This window comes from Diabrotica virgifera, chromosome 7 (assembly GCF_917563875.1).
Source record: "Diabrotica virgifera virgifera chromosome 7, PGI_DIABVI_V3a".
Taxonomy (NCBI): domain Eukaryota; kingdom Metazoa; phylum Arthropoda; class Insecta; order Coleoptera; family Chrysomelidae; genus Diabrotica; species Diabrotica virgifera.
In genome coordinates, this window is record NC_065449.1 from 241,537,068 (window position 1) to 241,549,741 (window position 12,674).

At 32.8% G+C, this 12,674-nt stretch overlaps 1 protein-coding gene across 3 annotated transcripts in view; it reads left to right on the top strand.

Moving 5' to 3' along the window:
- LOC114342188 (D-2-hydroxyglutarate dehydrogenase, mitochondrial) overlaps positions 1–12,674 on the top strand; it is a 201,249-nt gene that overhangs the window by 145,031 nt on the left and 43,544 nt on the right. Inside the window, exon 1 of one of the 3 annotated variants that reach the window (XM_028292979.2) lies at positions 12,204–12,436. The exons of 1 other annotated variant lie outside the window; for it this stretch is intronic. The gene's annotated coding sequence lies outside the window, so the exon portion shown is untranslated. Of the gene's footprint in view, positions 1–12,203; positions 12,437–12,674 lie in introns of those variants that run through there. One more of the 3 variants, XM_050655654.1, reaches the window with a different exon arrangement.

The following is a 12,674-nucleotide window of genomic DNA, read 5'->3' on the forward strand; positions in this document are numbered from 1 at the left end:
AATGAGAAAGGTAGTTTGTGCAAGAGAACTGAAATAATTAAGACTTGAGAATTCTGCTGGCAAGGTGTTATATTTTCTCGACTCTGCTTTACGGGATAGAAGCATGGTCAATTAACGCGTCGACTAGTAAAACGTTGGAAGCATTTGAACTGTGGGTGAAGGTACCTGAAGATAGCATGAACCGAGCCTGTAACAAACAACGAAGTCAGGAGAAGAGTCAACAAAAGAATGGAAATATTGGAAACCATCAAGACCCAAAAGCTGCAATACCTGGAACAGTATACAAAGAAAGTTTAAAAGCAGTGAAAGATAAAAATATTCATTTTTTAGAAAAAATAAGTACATTCGCGTGTCCTTAGAAAGGTTTTAAAGTACATTAGGACAATATTTAAAAATAAGTACTGTCCTACTTAAATAAGTACATATGGTCACCGTAGTTATAGTATAAAATTTGACGTTATCAAATAAATGGAATGTCAAATTTACGTTTTGCTTTAAAATTTTGGTGCATAATTACAGCTACATTTGAAGTAGCTTAATAAATTCTTTTATTATCAATGATTAATAAATAAATAAACAATTTATAAAAAAACTCAATAACATAGCTTCGTTTTGTTATTTTATTCACTTTGGCGGAACATTAAACACAAGCATTCCTTAACTGTGTCAATGAGGTTAGCTTTGTACGTTGTCAAAATTAATCGTAAAATAACATAAACTTACCATAAAATTTCAAACTACAATAAAAAATTAGTTTTGTGAAAACAACTGTTTGTATACTGTAAAAAACTTCAAAATACAAAAATTCGACAAAATAACAGCAAAAATTCAACAAACTGACAGCTACAAAAGTAAACAAACCAAAACGTCAGAAATTATACTTAAAATATGTGAAAACATCCCCAATCGTCTTTTTTGTACCTCTTTTCAATCTCTTTTCAATGTACTGAGTCTAGCTAGATCGTTCATAAAAATAACATGTGCTTTTACTTAATAACAGGCGGTAGCTGGTTTGTCATTAGTTTCATGCGTGGAAGAGAATGATGCTAATAAAAAGTATGTGTTTTATCTCGCCATGTCTTAACGACGTTCTACACCTTCGGCAAAGAATTAAGGATTTGCATGAAATTTTAGTATGTTATAGTTTACTTCAAAAAACTAAGACTTGATTTTTTAAAAATTGTTTTGCCGTGCCGTTTAATTACTATTAAGGGTCAAAGTTAAGCTTTAACATGGGCTCTTATGGGAATTCTTAAAAAGTTAATAACTTTTGACTCAAATTTACGATTTTTAATTATTTGTGCTTAAATTAAAGGTTTTTTTGTAAGGAATAACATATTAAAAAATGAGGATTGTTTACCGTACCATTTATTTTTAATTTATTAATTATAATTAATTCCGGAATTTATTCCGTAATTTCCGTAATTTATTATAATTTATTTTTATAAAGTATTCAATACTGAAACATATGATTTGAGTATTCTGCTATAAATGCATTGTTAATACCAAGTTTCGCTTGCATATAAGTTTCCCCCCTTTCCTCTGAGAGGCATACCCCGCAACGAAGGTGTAGAACGTCGTTAATGACGCACGGGTAAAGACTCGTGGACTAAAGTGTATGTATCTACTTAAGTTTGAGTTTTGTTTAAAATAATTGTGGTTAGTTAATCTTATGATTATGTTTTATAAAAATGCCCTAGGTCTTAACGACCTGTTGTGTGTATAAATAATTAAAGTTTAATTAATTTCATAAAAAATAATTTTTCAAATTTAAGTTTAAATCTAAGTTTAAAAATTCTCTACAATTGAAAATGATTAAAAAATTGAAATTAGCTTTTCCAATTCTATTCCATTGGTTTTCGCACCGGCATATAAATCCAATAAAATTTAAAGGAATATCACCTCAATAGGTATACAAATTGCATACAGCCCCATCGAAAACCCAATTCACAACTACCCTCTCCAATTTTACAACTGCAGTAAAACGTCAAATCACCACTCGAACTCCAAGCATCCCCCCAAAACTTCCCTCGTAAATCTCACCCCACACGTATAAAGGGAAATCCTGCGCGTGCGATGGGGAGAAGAGGGAAGGGAGACAAAAAGGTACTCTTGTACAGAGTGACACTAACGATAAAATAATGTTGATTCTACAAATAAATAGGAGGAACTTTTTTTATCTAATAATAATAATAGATCGGTGAAAAGGACGAACACATCTCATAATCAGAAATGCATAAAAACATCATTATCGTAGTACGCTGGAAAGCATGATATTATTAGGTATGATACCCAGAGATATGTCAACAATAGATCAGGCTAGGGATATGCCACTCAATGCATCGGGGTGTAACTCCAAACTCCAATATAAAGTACAGTGGTCTAGCTATCTTTGTCTGTCATGCGAGTGTGAGCGTATCTACCAAGAGGTGGGAGTAATGGAACGACAGTAACACAGAGGCGGCAGCCATCATATGCTAGAGAGAGAAAGCTAAGCGCCGGTAAAGAGAGATAGATAGACCACCGACCCGAACTGCTCCGCGTTACGCTATTTTTCGGACCTGGCCCAATCTATTGTGTTATTATATCTATGATCATACCACAGTATTTAGGGGGACACGACTTGCTAATTTAAGAAATTATTTTCGGATGCAGGCTAAAGGCTGTATGACACTATGCATTTTCTTGTATCATTTCTAATATCGTTTCTGATATGTCAAAAAAATGTATAGTGTCATACACAGATACAAGAAACGATATCAGAAACGATACAAGAATTTGTGTCAGGCACAGATTCTTGTACAATAACTGCGCCAATTTCTGCGCAAAGAGCAATAACGTAAAACCTGCTGGTAAAACTTCTAAATGTCATAATGGCGGCTGAAAATGAGATCATATGATTTATGTCTTGATGAATTTATTTGTGTTTTGTAGGTATTATTTATAAATATTTTATTGATACTTAATATACCGTTTGGTATGGACTACTGTTCTACTAATAACCATATATTTAGAATAACTTTGGGTTTCATATTGCATAATTTTTTAATAGAGGAAAATACAATAGTTCCAATTTGGATCAAACTGAAGATAATTATAATGCAAATATTTTAGCACAAATATCAAAACAAAATAAAAAACACAAATAATCAACAGTCAACGTAAAAATTCTAGTTATTATAACATTAAAATATTTGTTTTTAAAAGTTTATAAATTTTATAAAATCCTTAAAATCAGCTGTAGACGCAGTACTACCATACCAATGTAACGTGACAGGGTGACAAACAAAATTTCGACCAATCACGTGCCGAATTTCATACAGTTTTCGATACAAGAACTTGCATAGTGTCATACAGGGCACAAATGTACGTACAAGAAATGATACAAGAAACGATATCAGAAACGATATTAGAAATGATACAAGAAAATGCATAGTGTCATACAGCCTTAAGACATCTACTTTAACACTAGAAGCACCAGAGCGGTCATTTTGACTGCTTTCTATTTTTGACCCTCTGTATTACTTATTCATAGTTGCTTTAGAAAGTTGATAGTTTAGGACTTTTCCTAGATATATTTGAGGATTATAATTCCTCCTTTATAGGTACTTAGCGTAATTACTTTTTGAGATGTGTTACTCTATACCTAGAAGCACCAGGGCAGTCATTTTGACTGCTTTCTATTTTTGACCTTCTGTATTACCTATTCATAGTGATTTTGGAAACTTGATAATTTAGGACTTTAGTACATCTTTTAAGGATTACAATTTCTCTTTTACAGGTAGGTACTTAGTGTAATTACTTTTTGAATATATTGATGTCCACCTATAAAAAAATGCCGTCCTTATTATGGAGAAAAAGTACCAGATCTGAGCGATTATCAACAGATAAATTTGCACTTGTGTCAGTAATATGGAACCCATCTATTGAGAATTGTATATTTTGCTATACCTATATTTGGCTAAAATATATCTATTGACAAACAGCTTTTTCCCACGAAGGCAAAATGTTACTTCACCCAGTACTGGCTTACAGCTAATGTCTAGTCCAAATATTAATTGAACGGATTTCCTTACCTAGGGATAGATAAACAACGACCAGACAATCAACTTCTAGGGGAACATGTAGTTCAGTAGAGCCATCTAATGGGACCATTTATGAATAAAGGAAGTACTGTCATGATGCACAAAAAGTATTACGAAAGAAGGCTACCAGCAGTGTTGCAGCTGATAACAATAACCCGAGCAATAAAGGATATTTATCCGTCAATAAAAAAAACGAAAAGATGGAATTATACAAATCAAAAATTTTCAAACACGAAGACTTGAGCTAACCATGTAAACCAGTTGTACCAGAGAAAAATAATCAAAAATGTTCTAGATAGTACAAATCAGAGATACAACACCTAAATTAAATAATAAACGTAGGCAGTGGCAAACAGGGAACTGCAACAAAAATAAAACATGTGAAATTTGGCATATACCTAATATGTAAAATTTTTGTGTGTATATCTTGTACAAGCAAAATTTAAAAAATTTGCTACTGCATAAATTGTGGTTAAATAATTTAATAATAATTTATTTAAATTAACTAAATATGTCTTTTATTAGTAGATATTAACACAATATAGGTTTTTTTCAAGTAAAAAAGGATACAAAAACGACTGGCGATATAAAATTCTAATACCCGTCATCTTGACCGCTCCGGTGCTTCTAGGTATGCAAAAATGCTGGTGCTTCTAGTGTTAAATCGCGCGATTTGCGCAGTATATGACATATGACATACCACTGTTTGAACTGAAGGGACCAGGACTGCGCATAAACTAAAAAATGCGCATCTGGATGGGTAAACCTTTACATGGGACATTCCAATGAAGTCAAACAAGAATATGTCGACAATACAGCTTCGAACTATTGATTGTCATCAGGAAAATGTTACCCAAGACAGAGGTTTCCTACTTGCTCTTCAGGATCAAGTTATACTAAAAAAATTAGCTGAAATAATATATCGCCAAAAGCCCTCAGGTCCAAAACGACAAATGCAGTTATAGATGTCAATTCCAAGAAACCATTCAACTTTTTACCAGAGGCTGCCAGGCATTTACTGCAACTGAATATAAATAACGTCATGACTCAGTAGGAAAGAACCTTCAACAAGAGGTAGCTAACATCTAACCAAACTGGGACTTCTCCAGACCAATCTTCTCCCATATTATCAATACACCCCTGAGAGTATGCTTGAGAATCACAACTACAAGCAATAAAAGTATTAAGACCGCACTGTGGTTACAGTGTCACAGACCAACCAGTGGCACATAGTTAAACGAGATCTGATACTACATAGTTAATAAATTAAATAGATAAACAATAATTGACGTGACGATGCCTAACAACAATAATCTGAGTGTTAACTACAACGAAAAGATCGCCAAGTACAAAGATCTGGAAATACTAATAAGGAGACAGTGGATAATCGAAAGGATCCAGACAGAGGTATCTATTATTCTTTCTAATACTGTTGTTATCCCGAGAAACCTCTTAGGAAACATACAACAGGTCACAGTAAACATCTTTATAAAATCTTGCAGAAAGTTGTACTACTCTCGACGTCCAGGTGCGTACGATAATTTTTGGGAGATACTCCAGCATACCAAGTTACTATTAGGTAAAAACACAGGTAACTTCTGTTAGAGACTTTTGCAGTCCAAGGAATTTTCAGAATACGCGTATACTAATAGCCACATTTCGAATGCCTCCAATTTTTTTACGGATTGTGCTTTTAGGGTCCAAGCTTCTATCCCATATAGTAGTTGCGACCAAACAGACCATTCGACGAACCTCAATCTAATGGCCATACTCAATTTTTTATTTGTAAACATTGACTTATAAATCCTTTTCGAGCTATTTCTATTCTGACCTTTATTTTCTCATCTTCTAGTTATTGTGAGTTTATAATTGCTCCAAGGGATTTATACTTGTCGACCCTCTCTATCGGTTTACTCTCCAATGTCAGATGTATATTGTCAACAGGATTTTTTGAGATCACGATGTAGGTATTTGGTTTTATTTATATTGTTTCGTGCTTACGGTTAAAATAATACTCTCGGTTCGTTTATACGAATTTATTTATACAAGTTATAACGAATTTATTTTACAGACTAACTCTATTTATAAAACTCGTTCCTTAATATATTGAATACAAAATACCAGACATTTTCTTGAACGTTCCAGAAAAACGGAACCGTCCATCACTAGTTAGTCCGTGGACTTGACCGTCGAATATTCGCGAGAAGTCGTTTCCTCACTTGTACGGTGAGTCATTCTTTCAGATGTCTCCTTACATGACGCGCTGTCGAGACGGAACCTGTTATTTGCGGTCGGTAATTCGTCACAATATTCATTGTTAGTCCCATCTTTTTTGCTTTCTCTGTTAATGATTTCTAGGAGAATTTGTAAATCGTCTATATTCTCTACCATGATTGCGGTATCATTTGCAAATCTTATGTTATTAATGATGCTCCCTCCAATCCTTACACATTCAGTTCTTTCCCATAGTGCCTCTTGAAATATTAGTCGGGAGTACTCATAATTAAATAATTATGGCGACAGCACGCATCCCTGTCTGACTCCTCTTTGAATTTTCACTTGGTTTGTCTCACTATCTTCTACCCGTACGACCGCTGTTTGATTGTAGTATAGATTTTTGATTAAATAATATCCTTGGGATCTAGCTGTACTAATGTGGTTCAATGCAAGTTTACCATATTGAACCCTGTACTAAGTGGGTTGAACTCTGAGTTGAAGCCTATACTACATTTTAATGCCACCCTGTAACCTCAGCAAATCCTACCCTCGCATGCGACCAACCCCAACCCTCGTGAAAATGCGACCAATTTCCCCGTCAAAAATCGTATTCGTCTAGTCGTAAGCAAATCAGTCCTCCTGGCCTACATTTCCTCCGAAATGGGTTAATGGGTTTCGAGGGTTCTTAATTGACGAATGAATTACTCATTTGTAAAGACCGCCCCTAATGTGAGTCAATTTAGATCACCATCAAAAGTACACATGTAAAGATATCCGGTAAGAATTTTATTTCGAACGACATAATTGGAAAGTGTGTTTTTAACCCTTAACTGAGGAGGTGAAATATTTCTACAATGTAAGGTACTTGGGGTCACTTTGACCCTAAGAGAAGAATAATATTGTAAAAAAATGTATGCATGTATTTAGAAAAAAAAATTGTAACTTTTACAGTGTGTTTATAATATGTACCTATTACAAAATCAATGGGAAAATCTCAGCAGCTGGCTGTATACCATAGTTAAAAAACTCATACAGAAGTAAAAAACTTGGATTTGTATATTGGTATAAAATAGTTTATTAAAAAACTTCTTAAAATGTCATCCAAATGGATTGCAAAACGTTTTCGATCTAATTTAGATCATCATCAGTGCATTCTGCTGAGTAGATGAAACTAGCACACTATTAAAAGTGGTAACCTCAAAATATATGGTTTACATAATATTATTGTATAAAATAGGGCGACTCCAAGTCGATGTTAATGAATTATATTATGCTATGAATCAGAGCCGTGCGGTACATCTTTTCAATATGATGCAAGTCTTCGAAATGCCGCCCCCTAAATATTATTGAAACTTAATACTAGTAATTATTTTTATTAAATGAAATTACACAAAATGAACGAAAACTTTTATTTTAAAAACAAAACATACTTTAAATTAAATGAAATAATATGTATTAATATTAAATAATATTTATGAAAATTACAATTTTATCATTTTGATTTTAATTTTGGTAAAATTCGTAAAACTCGTCAATCAGATTGGTGTAGTCTAAAGTAGCAGCTAGTGAGGACTCTATTGAAATAAGTGGTAATTTTTTTTATTTTTCTTTGTCTTATGGAGCTTCGAAAATATTTTTTAATCATTTTTAATTTTGAAAAACTTCTTTCCCCAAGCCACCGAGACAGAGAGTGTTAATAAAATTCTTAGGGCCGGTACTTTCTGCACCTCGCATGACAAAATTCCTCTAACCGGGTTTTAATCGGAACAGATAATATCGGCCCTTAGTGATACAACTATATTTGGGTATAAAGAAATTAGGTTATTTTGGCACAAATAGTTCAAAACCTCTAAAGGTTTCATGGATTATGGTGTCATTTGGGATAAATCATGCAATAAATCTTCTAGAAAATCATTTGCCTCTATATCCAATTCTTTTTCTATGAAAAGTATTGAATGAATATTTTCTAGTATTTTTCTAGTATTTTATCATCTTTCCTTTTTCTTATATTTCCCTCAATTTAAAAATATCATATAAAAATTTAAACTCTTTATTATGAGTTTCTAAAAGCGAAAATTGATCAATCAAAGAATTAAAGGCAATGTTTAAAATATAGGTGAAAAAATTTACTTTAAATTTATCTTTCTCCGTTGAGAGCTAATCCACAGATCAAATTGACGCATTTTTCTCTTGCCTCAATATTCGTTTTCAGCAGGAAATTCGGAACTTATATAGGGTGAGGCAGATAACTGGCCTATTAGAAATATTTACAGAACTAAAGGCAACAGAATCATGAAAATTGGAATGAAAGGGTTTTGAAGGGTGATATGTTTAATGAAAATATTTTCATCAATTTGCCACTTCCGGTTATACCGGAAGTTGCTTAAAACTTCGTTTTTTTAAATGGGACACCCTGTATATTTTGACATTTTTGGATTCTCCTCGATGTCTTCTTTCTTAAAATATGCGGTTTTGTAATTTTATACAGGGTAGTTTAAAAGCTAATTAGGTTTTTTTATTAATTTCGTAACAACTTTCACACCCTGTAGAATTGTAGTAGTTGGATATCAAAAACTCTATTTATGTTAAAATGATTTTTAATATAGTCTACTATTATTAAAAATTATTAATATAGCAAAATGTTAAATTTTAGTATACAGGGTTGGTCTAAACTCGGAATGAGGATTTTGTGAATTTTCTTAAATGGAACATCCTGTATTTTAGTATTGCAATGAAAAGACATTTTATGGTACTTTTTATTTCTTAAGCATTCCCTATACCTAAATGCTTTAATTTGTGCTTAATTGTTAATCGCGCCAAGAATGTTAACTACGTAGGTATTTTGATAACTTAACCATTATTGGCAATTTTAAAGATCAGTCTAGATTAATATGTATTTATTTCCGAAAAATTATTTGTGATTGAATATTTTCACGGCCAACCTAATAAAATTTCACTTATTTTTTGTTGAAATTAATGTTTGGCTTGAATCGCCAATAACTCACAAATTAAAGTAGTTAGGTATAGGGAATGCTTAAGAAATAAAAAAGTAGCATAAAATATCATTTTATTACAATAATAAAATATAGGGTGTTCCATTTAAGAAAACTCAGAAAATACTCTTTCCGAGTTTCGACCAACCCTGTATAGTACAATTCAACATTTAGCTATACTAACAATTTTTAACAATAGTAGACTATATTAAAAATCATTTGAACATAAATAAAATTTTTGATGTCAAACTACTACAATTCTACAGGGTGTGAATGTTGCTAGGAAATTAAGAAAAAAAACGTAATTATCTTTTACACTACCCTGTATAACATTACACAACCTCATATTTTAAGAAAGAAGACATCAAGGAGAATCCAAAAATGTAAAAATATACAGGGTGTCCCATTTAAAAAAAACGAAGTTATAAGCCACTTCCGGTATAACCGGGAGTAGCAAATCAATGAAAATATTTTCATTAAAGAGATCACTACTCAAAACCCCTTCATTCCAATTTTCATGATTCTGTTTCCTTTAGTTCACGAGATATTTCTAATAGGACTTTTATCTGCCTCACCCTGTATACAAGATTTTCTGCAATTTCATTATCAGTAATTTTCATTTGGTCATAGCCAAATTGTCAGTAAATTTTAATTTTTTCTATAGTTTCTGACATTTTTACACAATCTGACAAATTTATAGTTACATCTAGCAACATCTTCGAGACTGAATTTATATAAAATAAAATATCATGCCAAAGAACTACACCGCATATAAATTTATAATTTTTAATATTTTTACTAATCCTCGTGCTTTGACTTTAGTTTCTGAATTATTGTTGACTTCTTTTATTATTTCGAATAAGGTATTATGTATTTCACAAAATTGAAATCTTATTAGAGGAGAGGTTTCAATGCATCTATTCGACTTAACCATCTAGTAGTACTCAACGGTTTTAGTGTTAGTTGTGAAACATGTTTTTTTCAGAACTTCCGAACGCTTTGTAAAACCAGAAAAAAAGTGTACAGTTCTTTTATAATACAAAAAAAAGTTTGTTGTTTCTGTAGAAGAAGACGCTGCGTCATTTATGACTAAGGTGGCATGCGCAGGGCACGTAAAACGCCCTCGGATATTTTTCAAATATTCTGTTTTGCACACCCTTTCTTATTCCTTTCATATTAACCCCGTTATCATAGCCTTGTCCTCTGAGCCGTTTTAAATCAAGAACTATTTTTTCCAAATTTGTCAAAATAAGTTCTGTTAAATCTTCACCAGTTAAATATTTTCGGCTGACACTTGGTCCTATATATTCTTTTAATGATTGAATGGCTCAATTTGTATTTTGATTTTACTGATTATGCCGCCCCCTTGTGATGCCGCCTGATGCGGCTGCCTCACCGCATCATAGCACCGCACGGCCCTGCTATGAATACTCAAAGGGCAACATGGTTCTCTGCTCTAATAAAACTCGTGGTTCTTGCCAGTTCAATGGGAGTTGGTCTGTGCCAACAGTGCTCCCTACAGAACAAAAGCTCAAAGAATTAGATGGCTGGGTCACGTCCAGAGAATGAGTTCAGCGAGAGTCCCAAAAATGATAATATCTAGTGCGTTGGCAGGAAGAAGGAGAGGAGGAAGACCGAAGTCAAGATGGAGCAATGAGGTCAAAGAAGACATAACCAACTGGAAAAGGAAAGCTAACGATAAGCGAGAATGGAAGAGAATAGTACACCAAGCCATGGGCCTGCTATGCCTGTAGTGCTCATATATTATTATTATTATTCTTATGTTTATTTCATAAATAACATTGCTTTTTGCTTAAATTCAATGTTCGAGCTGCCACCCACCTGCCTCTTGGCAGTTTAAACATTGATTTTAAGCGAAAAGCAATGTTTGTTTACCAAATAAACATTTTTCCTTTTTACCCCCTCTGTGGCTCACTGGTAAGAGCGCCTAACCTTTGGATCGAAAGTTCCGAATGGTAGTGAGTTCGAATCTCACCAGGGTCAGGAATTTTTTCATTTATTATAAATTAATAAATGAAAATAGTTTCTGTCTTTGTGGGATCGGTACTCACCGGAGGGACCGCAGACGTTCGGATACAATTAGCGTCTCTTTGCAAAGACAGTGACGTCGACTTTGCAAAGTAACAAGACACTTACTCAACACACACACTACACATTACACCTGAGTTAGTGATAAGTTATACAATTACGTGGCTAAAGGTTCTAGTTCTAAACCAATGCCAGAATCAGAGAAAAAAAATTTTCTTTTTTTTTTACAGTAAAATCAATTTTGAATTAAATAAATTACTTACATTCTTCTTTTTGTGTCAGTTAATTTAATTAAAAAATGTTTTTTTGGACACCACATACACATAATTAGATATGTTAATGTTTATATTACTGAATATACCTTGAATTAAATAACCTTTCAAATGATTGACATCAATCATCTTTGTGCTGGATGTCAAGTGACTACATACTTATAAGAATAAAAACTTCAACCTAGACATTCCCCTAATCATGTTTAATAGTTTAAAAAATCTACTTATTTTCTCTGCCCTAAATGCATTTGAGCATATGGGCAAATTATTCTTTTTCAACTATTAAAACAAAATAATATTTTAAATTTATCGCATGTATGGTTGGTTGACTATCTTTAGTAATATACTCATTTGAACCCTATTGACAATTCGTTTTTAAATAACGTTATTTTCACTCCGTATATTGTTCTTGTTAGCTTAATGTGGAATACTTGTAGTCCTAGCGCACGATGTTGGTTGTTATTATTGAATTTTACCACAAATAAATTTTATAAATTTTTGGCTAGTGTACCAAACTACATATCATTTCACACAACTTCATGTTACACTGTCTGTTTCTACTGTCATTAGTCAGAAACGCTTTCACACCTGTCACCTGTAATCAGTTGGCTTTCACCTTTTATTTCTCTTTGTGAAGACAGAGAAATCAACTCAACCACCCACATGCTTGTGGTATAGTCATATTATGGTGCCTTGAGGTATACCTTTTAAATTTCACCCATCGTTAGGGTTTAACAAATAATATGCCAATGTAAGACCTTTGGTCGGTATTTTAAGGGTTTTAACCCATGTATTTTTGGTGGCTTAGCATGTAGAGCTTGTAAGTATAACCTAATTTTTTATCTTGGTAATCCTTTAAAAAATTTTTTTATTCTTGTCTTCACTAATTATGGTTATACTTATTTTAGGCTTAGAACACTGATGATGCTCTCTTTAGAGCGAAAACGTTCTGTATTTTAATGCAGCCCTTTATTGGGCTTTTAAAACTAATATAACTTTTACACAGAAGATCTTTTTCTTCAATTTTTGTAAAACGAATTTATTTCTTTCATTTGCAC